The sequence below is a fragment of the Mangifera indica genome, chromosome 6 (genome assembly GCF_011075055.1).
Source record: "Mangifera indica cultivar Alphonso chromosome 6, CATAS_Mindica_2.1, whole genome shotgun sequence".
Lineage (NCBI taxonomy): Eukaryota > Viridiplantae > Streptophyta > Magnoliopsida > Sapindales > Anacardiaceae > Mangifera > Mangifera indica.
The window spans coordinates 15,577,022-15,587,236 of record NC_058142.1 but is presented as its reverse complement, the minus strand read 5'-3'; the positions used below and the strand labels follow the sequence as shown (position 1 = coordinate 15,587,236).

The 10,215-nt window shown below is 29.9% G+C and overlaps 1 long non-coding RNA gene across 1 annotated transcript; it reads left to right on the top strand.

The window, feature by feature from the left end:
• Positions 1 to 223: 223 nt before the first annotated feature.
• Positions 224 to 1,102, top strand: LOC123217879. Its single transcript, XR_006502571.1, has 4 exons — positions 224 to 397; positions 483 to 608; positions 720 to 806; positions 955 to 1,102. It is a non-coding gene; the product is annotated as an uncharacterized LOC123217879 (long non-coding RNA).
• Positions 1,103 to 10,215: the final 9,113 nt, after the last annotated feature.

The following is a 10,215-nucleotide window of genomic DNA, read 5'->3' as shown; positions in this document are numbered from 1 at the left end:
TTGATACGATATTTCGATTAGATCTTACAAGTGTTTCTACATCTCATTTAAGAAATAGACCAAATCTCACCATATACACCAGCAAATTAGGCTGTGATTAACATGCACCACCAGCCTGAATTAAAAAATTAAAAAAAATATTATCTTATATATTTCTTTCAAGGTAAGAATATGGTAAGATTTAATCGAAATATCGTATCAAAGTTAAAGATTGTGACTCTTTTAGTTGTTTAATGCTGCATACTTGGACTTTATGATATATGATCAACTGCAACTTTTATTTCTGGTTTTTGTTGATGCTGATACTTTGGCTTTCCAGGTACACTGAATAACAGTTGCATAGCAGCACCTTCTCCTGTTCAACAGAAATCATCCGCTAACCTGTCAATCATTGACTGTAAGCACCACAACATTTACACTATTACTTTTGCTTGTCATCAGCTGGTGTCATGGTACTAATTCATTGAGTTTTGATTTTATAGTCTGCCAATTGACCAACTGTGAAGGTGGATCATGCAACAGGATATCAAATTTCTCATACAGTTGTGAATGTGATCCTGGTTATTATAATCTTCTTAACAATTCTGCTTTTCCATGCTACAGTGAATGTAAGATAACATAACTGAGAGGCACACTTTAGGTTAAATTGTTTAGGTGTATAATGATCCAGTTCTATGCTTCAACAATAACGAATTAGTAAAATTGGTTGTTAATTTAAGGTGCTATTGGATCGGATTGTGTGAACCTGGGGATTTCTCAATCTCCATCACCAGCTCCTGCATGGGCTGATGACGGTAAAAATCAAGGTAAGATTGAAAATTTATAAGCGCATATTGTGCTACTTTCCTTTTGCCTTAAGAAGAAGCTTGTGATCTGTTTGTTAATGTATTAAGCTGCATCAATGCATAAAACTGAAGCTCAAACATTTTCCCATTATGCCTGTTTCTTTTGCAGCTGGCTCAAATTTCCTCAGGACTTACTATTTGTTGGCACTTCTGATGTTGTCGCTGGTTATGGTTTTGCAAAACTAGTATAAATAAGTGGATGCTCGAGATTTCTGGTACCACCGTCACTTGATTATATGATCCCTAAATATTATGTGATTGTACTGTATACATATTATAAAATATATATTTTTTAAATATAATAATAATAAAATAGTAAAAATTTCAATTAACATATCACTATTTTTGAAAATATTATCTACCATTCAAAATTTTAAAGTTTTTTAGTTATATCTTTTATCACGTAATTACTCTTTTTAAAATATTTTAATTTATATTAATGATAAATATCATAGATATATATGTTTTGGTAAGATAGCTATGGATTGTTTGTCCTTACATGAAAGTCATTGGTTGGCATTATTATAACAATTTTATTAAATTACGAAATGGATAAGTTGGCATTCACATGGGCTGTCTGTATATTTGCTCCCCTTTGACCAAGTGTTTGGCGGCTCAGGGAAACACCACGCAGGGGGGGTTTGTCTGTTTAATTTCCCTTCTTAATTGCCCACACCCAGAATTATGAGGCTTTATCAACGGTAGATCAATTTGTAAAGATAATTATATAATTAAATTAAAAAGATATTAAGGTAGGCCTTAATTGAAAGGCCAAAGTACCTATTCTTACATAAAATTTTACTCATTTTTTAAGTATATATCTATTATTTTTTAAGAACTTAAATATTTATTTATGTATTATTAAAATTAATAAAATTTATTAATTTTATGGGTAAAATTATTATTTAACAATGATATTAAAAAAACTAAAATTTTATCTAATTTTTTCTCTAAATCTTAAAAACTAATAATTTCTCGTTAATTTTTAATAATTACATATTTTTCCCTTAAGATTTAATTTTTCAATGAATTTTTTAGTGAACGATGACTTTTTTAGCATTCTTTTGGTAATATCTCTTCATCTTTGACATTCTCTCTCCTTCTCAGTTATCTCTCTCTAGTTCTACTTATTCATTTAGATGATGAACAAGACGAATTATTCATCTAGACGACAAATGATTTGTTTAGATAATTCATTGTTGTCTAAACGAAAATAAAGTCATAATCATTCAAACGAACTTGGATAAAAAGTAAACTTTGGATGGGAACAAGTCCTTTGGCTTAAATGAAATAATTAACTTGTTGAAAAGGTTCATATGGACAAAGTTAGGATGTAAAATTCAGATTCATGTATCTAATTATAATCAACGAAGCTTGTCATATTTAATCAGCTAAATTATTAAACAATGCTAGATGACCTATTTCGATATGCTCTTAAAAAAGAACTCCCAACGTTTATAATTTATTTAAAATTATATTTCTTAATTTTGAATATTTAATTGAAAGTTACTTTATCTTTAATTTAAAATTTATAAAATTTATTTTACCTAATTTGATGAGTATTAATGATCCCACGTGAAATTTTATAGGTTTCAATCTTTATCTTTCGTTTAGGTACAAAGTCTCAATCAAAGAGTTTGCAAGTCGGACTCTCATTTATGAGAAGACACTTATATAAATATTAAATTCCTTAAATATGATTTTAAGTATTAGTTACAAGTCTTGTGTATTAATGGCTGTTGTAGGAAAAAAATCACCTACATAAAAAAAAAAGTTAAATTAAAAATGTAATTCTAAATAAGCAATACAGAATCAAGTAAGATTTTTAAAATCAATAAAATAATATGATAACTTTATATATAAATAATAATATATTATCATATAATTAAATATTATTTTATTTTTAATTAAAATTATCTAATTATACAGTAATATATTATTATTTCTATATAAAATTATATATACTATTTGTGTATATAGTATTACTAAAAACAGGGAATTTTGGAAGAATAGTAGACGTTATTGATTTTTCCTCTTTACTGACCATTTGATTGTTGGTAGAAGATGAACAATAGTCTTCAATCGTTTTGGAGATAAGAAGGGATAAAGAGTAGAGATGAAATGAGGAATAAGAGGATGTTTCGATTTCTCTGCATTATTGTCATTGAAACGTTGCCTTTTGCGAAAGCCCAAAACTTACAATTTCATAGATTAATAAACCCTCGTAAATTCTTCCACTTCTTACCATATCACTACTATTTCATTTCTCATCATATCGCAAATGTTTGAATCTGCAAAATGCCTTCTCTCTATTGCCCTCCCTTGCCATCATTGTCTCTAACAAATACGAAATCATTTTTGTTAGAGATGAGATAAAGCATATTCATCTCAGACAAATATGTTCGTCTTCGTGAATGGCATACGGCCATATCAGTGAACGACGTGTGATTGATGAAAGTTTGTGAATGAAGAACACTGTTTGTCCATATCTGAATGCATTCTAGACGTGTCTCTAACAAAGACGAAATCATTTTTGTTAGAGATGAGACGAAGCATCTTCATCTCAAACAAAGATGTTTTGTCTTCGTGAATGGCATTCAACCATATTGGTGAACGACGCTTGACCAACGAAAATTTGTGAATGAAGAACAGTGTTTGTCCAGATCTAAATGCATTCTAGACGCGTCTTTATCGCTTTTTGAACAGGGGAGGGTTATCATTGAACATGATTGAAACAAGGGAGGGTGGTAGAAAGGCTGAAAAGGAGAGTTAAACTGATCGGGAGGGAGAACGCTAACAGTCAGGAAGTTGTTGTTCCTCAGAGAGGGGGAGAGCGAGACCCTAGGGGGAAATTTGTCACTTTTCAAACTTTTGATGTGGGTAGGAGGGAAATTGTTAATTTTTTAAACAAAGGAAAAAAATGTGATAATTTTTACTTTTTTTAAATACTTTTACTAAATGATGATTTTAACCTTGAAATATGGTTTTATATATATGTATTTTTAAAAAAATAAGGTTTATAGTTTGATTTAGTTTGGAAACCACTTAAACTGCAACTCAAACCGTGAACTGTTTTTTTAAAATTTATCCATACAAACGGAACATTTTATAGATCAAACCAAACAAATCGTAATTTTTAAATAAATTGGTATAAGATTGAAATGTTGAGGGGTATGTTTAAGCATAATTTGGTTCAAATATTTCAGTACGATGTTATAATTTGAACCAAATTACGCTTGCACATACCTCTTAATATTTCAATCTTACCTATAAAAAATAAAAAATATTAAATAACTCTTTTTAATTCTACTTGATGTATGTCTCAACATCATTCGTCATACATTTATCTCATAATTTTGTGTGTGAACTACTTTGTGCATTTTCAACGTATTAAAAACATTTGAGTAAATTCAAAATAAATGGCTTACATAACTAAGATGTTAGGTTATCGGTTACAGGTGATGCAAATTAAATATTGATAAGAGAGTTAGGGTACAATAATAAATAAATAAAAATACAATAAAATAATAGACACAAATAATAATATATTATTGTATAATTAAGTATTATTTTATCATTAATTTAAAACTATCTATTTACATGATAATATGTTATTATTTGTACACAAAGTTATGCATATTGTTTGCATATAAAGTTGTATATATTATTTATATACAAAATTGTACATATTGTTTGTATATAAAAACAAATCTTTGGATTTGAGTTTATGTATTATTAATGGTGAGTACAAATTTGTGTATTAATTGGGACATATTAAAATTATTTAATCATAAAAATAATATATTATTATTAGTATATAAAATAATACTCATTATTAATACATATAGTTTGATTGATTTGATCCATACCATAATCTTGTAATTAATTTTCCCATCCATAGTTGAAAATTTCCACAAATCTTAGTTAATTTTCCTATTCATGGTTGAAAATTTTTCATCAATCAATAAGCAATTTATCACAAAGTCAAAACCAAACAACTTCTCTTGATAGTAAATATTGGAGTCAACACAAGTTTTTATTCTAAATAGGTCAAAAGACTTATTCTCATTCACGGTTTACTCCATTAACAAAGTTTCATCCATTAATTTTGAAAAATCTAAATACCTATCTATCATTCAATTTTGTTAGTTTAGTTATAAATTATTGACTTATCCTTTTTAGTATAATAACAAAAATACCCTTGTAAATTGGTGCTTTCCTCACATATTTTTTTTATAATGAGGAACTTTATCCGAGCCAAACCATCCCTTCAAGGTGAAACTAACTACACACACACCTGATTTAGTGGTTGATCCCACCCCCCACATATTTCTCAAACGAAAAATCAAATTAATTCAATACCCTAATCGTCTTTTCACTTTCTAGCACAAAAAAAAAAAAAAAAACTTTCTCAGTATCCAAACACTAATTCCACAAAGAAAACACTTTCTCACATAACGCGTCCTTTACAAAGGCTTCTCCGATAACTACACTATTTGAAATCAAGTCCTTTTGATACACAAAAGACAATAGACAAATGACAACCCTAAATAAAAATTATATATTTTTCAAGAAGAATAGTATGGATCGAAACCTTGTCTCAAGAAATTCTTAAGATTGGTCTTAACCAAAAATGGTGAATTAGACTCAAAATCTAAAGAATCCGAATGAGGAATGGGTGGTGGAGTTGGAGCTTCTTAGTGAGGTTGAACCATAGTCTTAACTACATGAAAACCAACGATGCCAATGAGTGCTTTGGTCAAGGCCGATCAATTGAAAACTAGTTAAAGACATAAATGACTGACAAAGAAGAATGTTAGCATTGTCTAGTGTAACACCCCTTATAGAAGTATTGCCCTCTAGAAGAAGATGTCACCAATGAAACCATTTGAGCATGCATATATTTTAAAACTTGTAAATGAATCACAAAAACTGTTGAATGAAAACATTATTTATAACCATAGAAATTACAAAAATACCCTTTTTGAAAATACAATAATTAGAAGCATATAAAGTTAATTCTCGTTTGTGTCTCTAAACACATGAAAGTGTGTCTCTAGACATGGGCATATGACTTTCTTTATACTTAGCATACTTCTCAATTCAACCTTACTTCGACCACTCTACTTTTTAAGAGTATTTTAGTCATTCTACCCTATACATGGTCATGTCTAAGACATATATAGGCAAACTTCATGCCTTTGTCGACCACTCAATGATCAACAACGTCCAATGATAGTCAAAATGCCAAACAACTCAATTTAGAATCTGAAATTTGTGCACATAAGTGTGTGTCCCATCCACACGATTATGTGACGAGTCTAAAGTAGAAAAGTCGACCTAATTCACACTTCACCTATTTTCTATGCCTTTTTTTAAAAAAATAATTTTAACATGATTTCCTTTATACCTATTAGTAATCTAGCATTAAAACGATAACATAACATGAACTAAATCACCATTATCATCACATAATCAAAGTTATTTCACAATAGCAAATTACATCTATTGCAATCCTCCATTGGTTTAAGTGCTATGATTTACACTATCAATCGAATAATTGCTTAACAAAATATCTTACATGAATCAATCAAGCCTGTTGTTGTAATACAATAAGAACTAATCGCATCATCACATAGCTTAATTGTAAATTCTCATCACAAATATCATCAAATAACATCACAACATCAATTTAACATATAATTGCATAATATAATTTTTGGTAGAGTGTGAATCCTTAATCCACTACAATAAACATATTAGAGGGAGTATAGAGGAATCTTACTTACCTTTGAAGATTTTGCCACAAGAACAAGGTTGATCATTGGACCTTCTTCTATTTAAAGTTGTCATCAATCACCTCTCCAAAAACTATCATTGGGACTATAATAATAAAGCTAGAAAGTTAATCTTTAACTCTCTCCCTTTCTTTTGCTTTCATTTGTGCATTTGGATAGGATTGATAATCCTTAAAACATAGCAAACATGCCTAATATAAGCAGAATCTGTTTAACGCCATACACAAGTGTGTGCTTTACCACACACGACTGTATATCACCTAATTCAAAACTTATGCAACATTCATCTTATCCAATTGACATGACAATTGACACATGGATATGACCTATCCATGCATTGTTATGTGTCACTCCAAATTTAGATTCCATTATTTATTTCACATTTAATCAATCATAGTAAGAGTTACATCTAGTGAAGAAGAAAACAAGTCGAGAAGAGCACCATTCCATATAAATACCATTGTTAATGATGGAAGAGTTTATTGATAGAGAAATATCAGTCAGAGAGAAAAACTATTAGTCACTACAAGGAAGGAAGGTTAAACATTAACAAAGATGGTCGATGGCATTAGAAAAATAAGTGAGAGAAGAGGATCTATCGCACAACTACAAAAAAAAAGACATTAGAAATATCACTATAAAAGGGAGAGGGTGTCACAAGATGAAAATTATTGCATTAAAGTGAATCACTATGAAGAACAGTCATCAAAAAGAGAAAATACAATTTTAAGGGTGTAATTGTAATTTTCCTAATGATAAGCAAGACGATTGTACTAAGGAAAAAAAAAAAAAAACCTTAGCACGGTGTATTTGGCTATTGAGTACAATGATAGATATACTTTTGTTACTACTAGATTTCACTAATGGTAATAGTTAGTAAGTGGATATTTGGATTTTTCTTAGGTAATAGGTGGGAGTTTGTCAATGGACTAAAGCTTGGGTGGCAATAAGTCTTTTAGCCTCTTAAATATTACAATAACATTTAGAGTAATGCTATATACACATAGATTTGAATACCCAATCATGCATCTAAATGATGTGTTATCATGTGTATGTGTGTTAGTTTATCCTCACAATCACATAATGATACATAATCTAAATACTTAATTAAGTAATTAAAACTGGATGAACATAATATTATTGTAATGCAAAAGATGAAAAAATACTTTTCTTCTGAAAAATGTTGAAAAAAATTATAAATAGTGGTGTGGTAGTTGGAGGCATTTTAAGAAGATAATATTGAGTGATTTTTAGGACCGATGATAATTAATTGGAGAGGAATGAGGATGACGTTTTTGTTAAAATAATCGTTTATTATTTTGACATGTTTATTTGTTTTGTAGTTTTATCCAAGTTGTTATATTCTTTAGAAATTTAGTTATGCAAAACATGGTTTTAAAAAATATCTTTGCAAGTTAGCACTAGTGTTATTTTTGTTATGTATTTACCGATATAAAGACATTAAAAGTTTGAACAAATTAAGAAGGAAATGTTATTCTTTATTTTAGCTATTAGATAAGCCTCACAATGACTGATATATCTATAAGAGACCATACTTCTACATCAGCTAAAAAGGTATCATCAATCTCTTTAGCAACATCCATCCAGTTGAGCTTAAATGCATATAAATTAGGCATCCACAAGTTATGACCTGACATATTTAATAATATGTCAATAAAACTATGCTTATCCACTTTGAGTGTACAAATTGGTAGACATTTGAAATGTGTTATCATGTGATTGAGTGATTTTGATTTGGTTTATACTACAAAGCAATTGACATCCTAGATGTCTACTAACTATATTGCCTCGTGCACATGGTAACTAGACTCTTTGTAACACACACAAGCACGCCTAAGGTTATTTCATTAATTGCCTCTAAATTATGCTTGTAATGTTTTTTTAATTATGTATATGTGATTTTGAGTATGCACGACTGTGTGAGGACATCACATGCCTCTATGTGTGTGTGTTAGCAAGGGCAAAATGGTTATGTCCCATGTGATGCATAAACAAGACTAAGTCTGGAAGAAGCATACACTATGTTCAACAAAGTTTGAATTTTGGATAAAGACTAGTTTCACGGTGATTTTGAAAACTACTTTCTTTAGGTCATATAGGGCACATGACTATGTAAGGTGTTTCTCTGTAAAATATAAAAAGAATGTCGACCATTTGTTTGACTCCATTAATCATATTTTCCAAAGCAAAAAAAAAAAAAAAAAAAAGAGTTCAGAGGGATTTAAAGGCCAAGGGAGTAAAAGAGGATTGAAGGATCACAGACAATTCATTCTAGCCACGAGAAGATTTGCTTATTCGCTAGAGGAAAGGTAAGTACAATAAACCCTTTTCTTGATTTGATTATGAATGAACTTTGTGATTTCAATGGATTATTTGTATAATTAATTACCATGATTCTAATTATATATGTGGCGCCCTTCTCCAGAGATAAATGTCTACACGAAATATGACCTAAAGAGACATGTATGACTTAACTTCTTAATAAAACAATGAAATATAAACATGTAATAAAATGCACCAATAAATCATGTGTGTGCAAAAAGGTGTGTATAGAATACTTTAATTCCATATATGGTCATAGCAATTCCATAAACAGAGTCCATAATAATTACAATAATAATTGCTCAAAATATCAAATACCTAAAACATATGTCTAAAATAAAAATCTTTAACTATAAGTGCATAAAATAATGAAAATTTGAAATATGATAATGACACAATTAATAATGATTAAATGATAGCCTTACTTTCTGCCTTATGTAACGAATTGAGTTGGTTCATTGGCTTCCCCATGTGCCTTGCTACTTATCTCTACTTGTAAAACCATAGAAAAGGAACACATGATAAGTAGGTAACCTCTTGATAACTTGCATCTAACATAAAACTTAAATTGGCGTTCCATTCCAAAGCTACTATGTGGTTATAACTTGACACCTTTATGCTATAGCCTCAACTATCTTACATAGACTACTTGGCCTAAACTAAACTTAACATATCTGATGTCTTGTGAAATCAATTAACATCTCTCATGTCTATTAACAATTGAGCCTTGTGCACATGCCAATTGGATTGTCAAGTTAACTAGCTATGACACCCAGTCATGCAGATAAAATAGTCACAGTTTCTCCCTTACTATATATACATAACTATAAGATTACTAACTAAAAACCATCCTCAGATGGCTCATACCATGGGCACGTATATGATGCATCGATTAACCACATGAGTAACTAAGTATAAAGCCACTCCCTTACCATACACCCTTAAACTGAACTGAACTATGTGGCTAATGTGCCTTGACATTAAATGCATAATACATCTCATGGGTATCTAACTCTTGCATTAGCCTATTTCTTTCACATCTCTCACTACTTACGTAGACAACTAGTGGCTCTCTAAGTGTATACGACTTTTTAGCTTTTCTTATTTTTTGACCTAGATTCCACTCAGTCAGACACCTTTGTTATGGCTAACTATCTTAATTGAGTTTACTGAAGCCTCTCTATTTAGTTTCTTCTCTTTTCCCTTTCTTACACCTAGCTTAAGGTTAA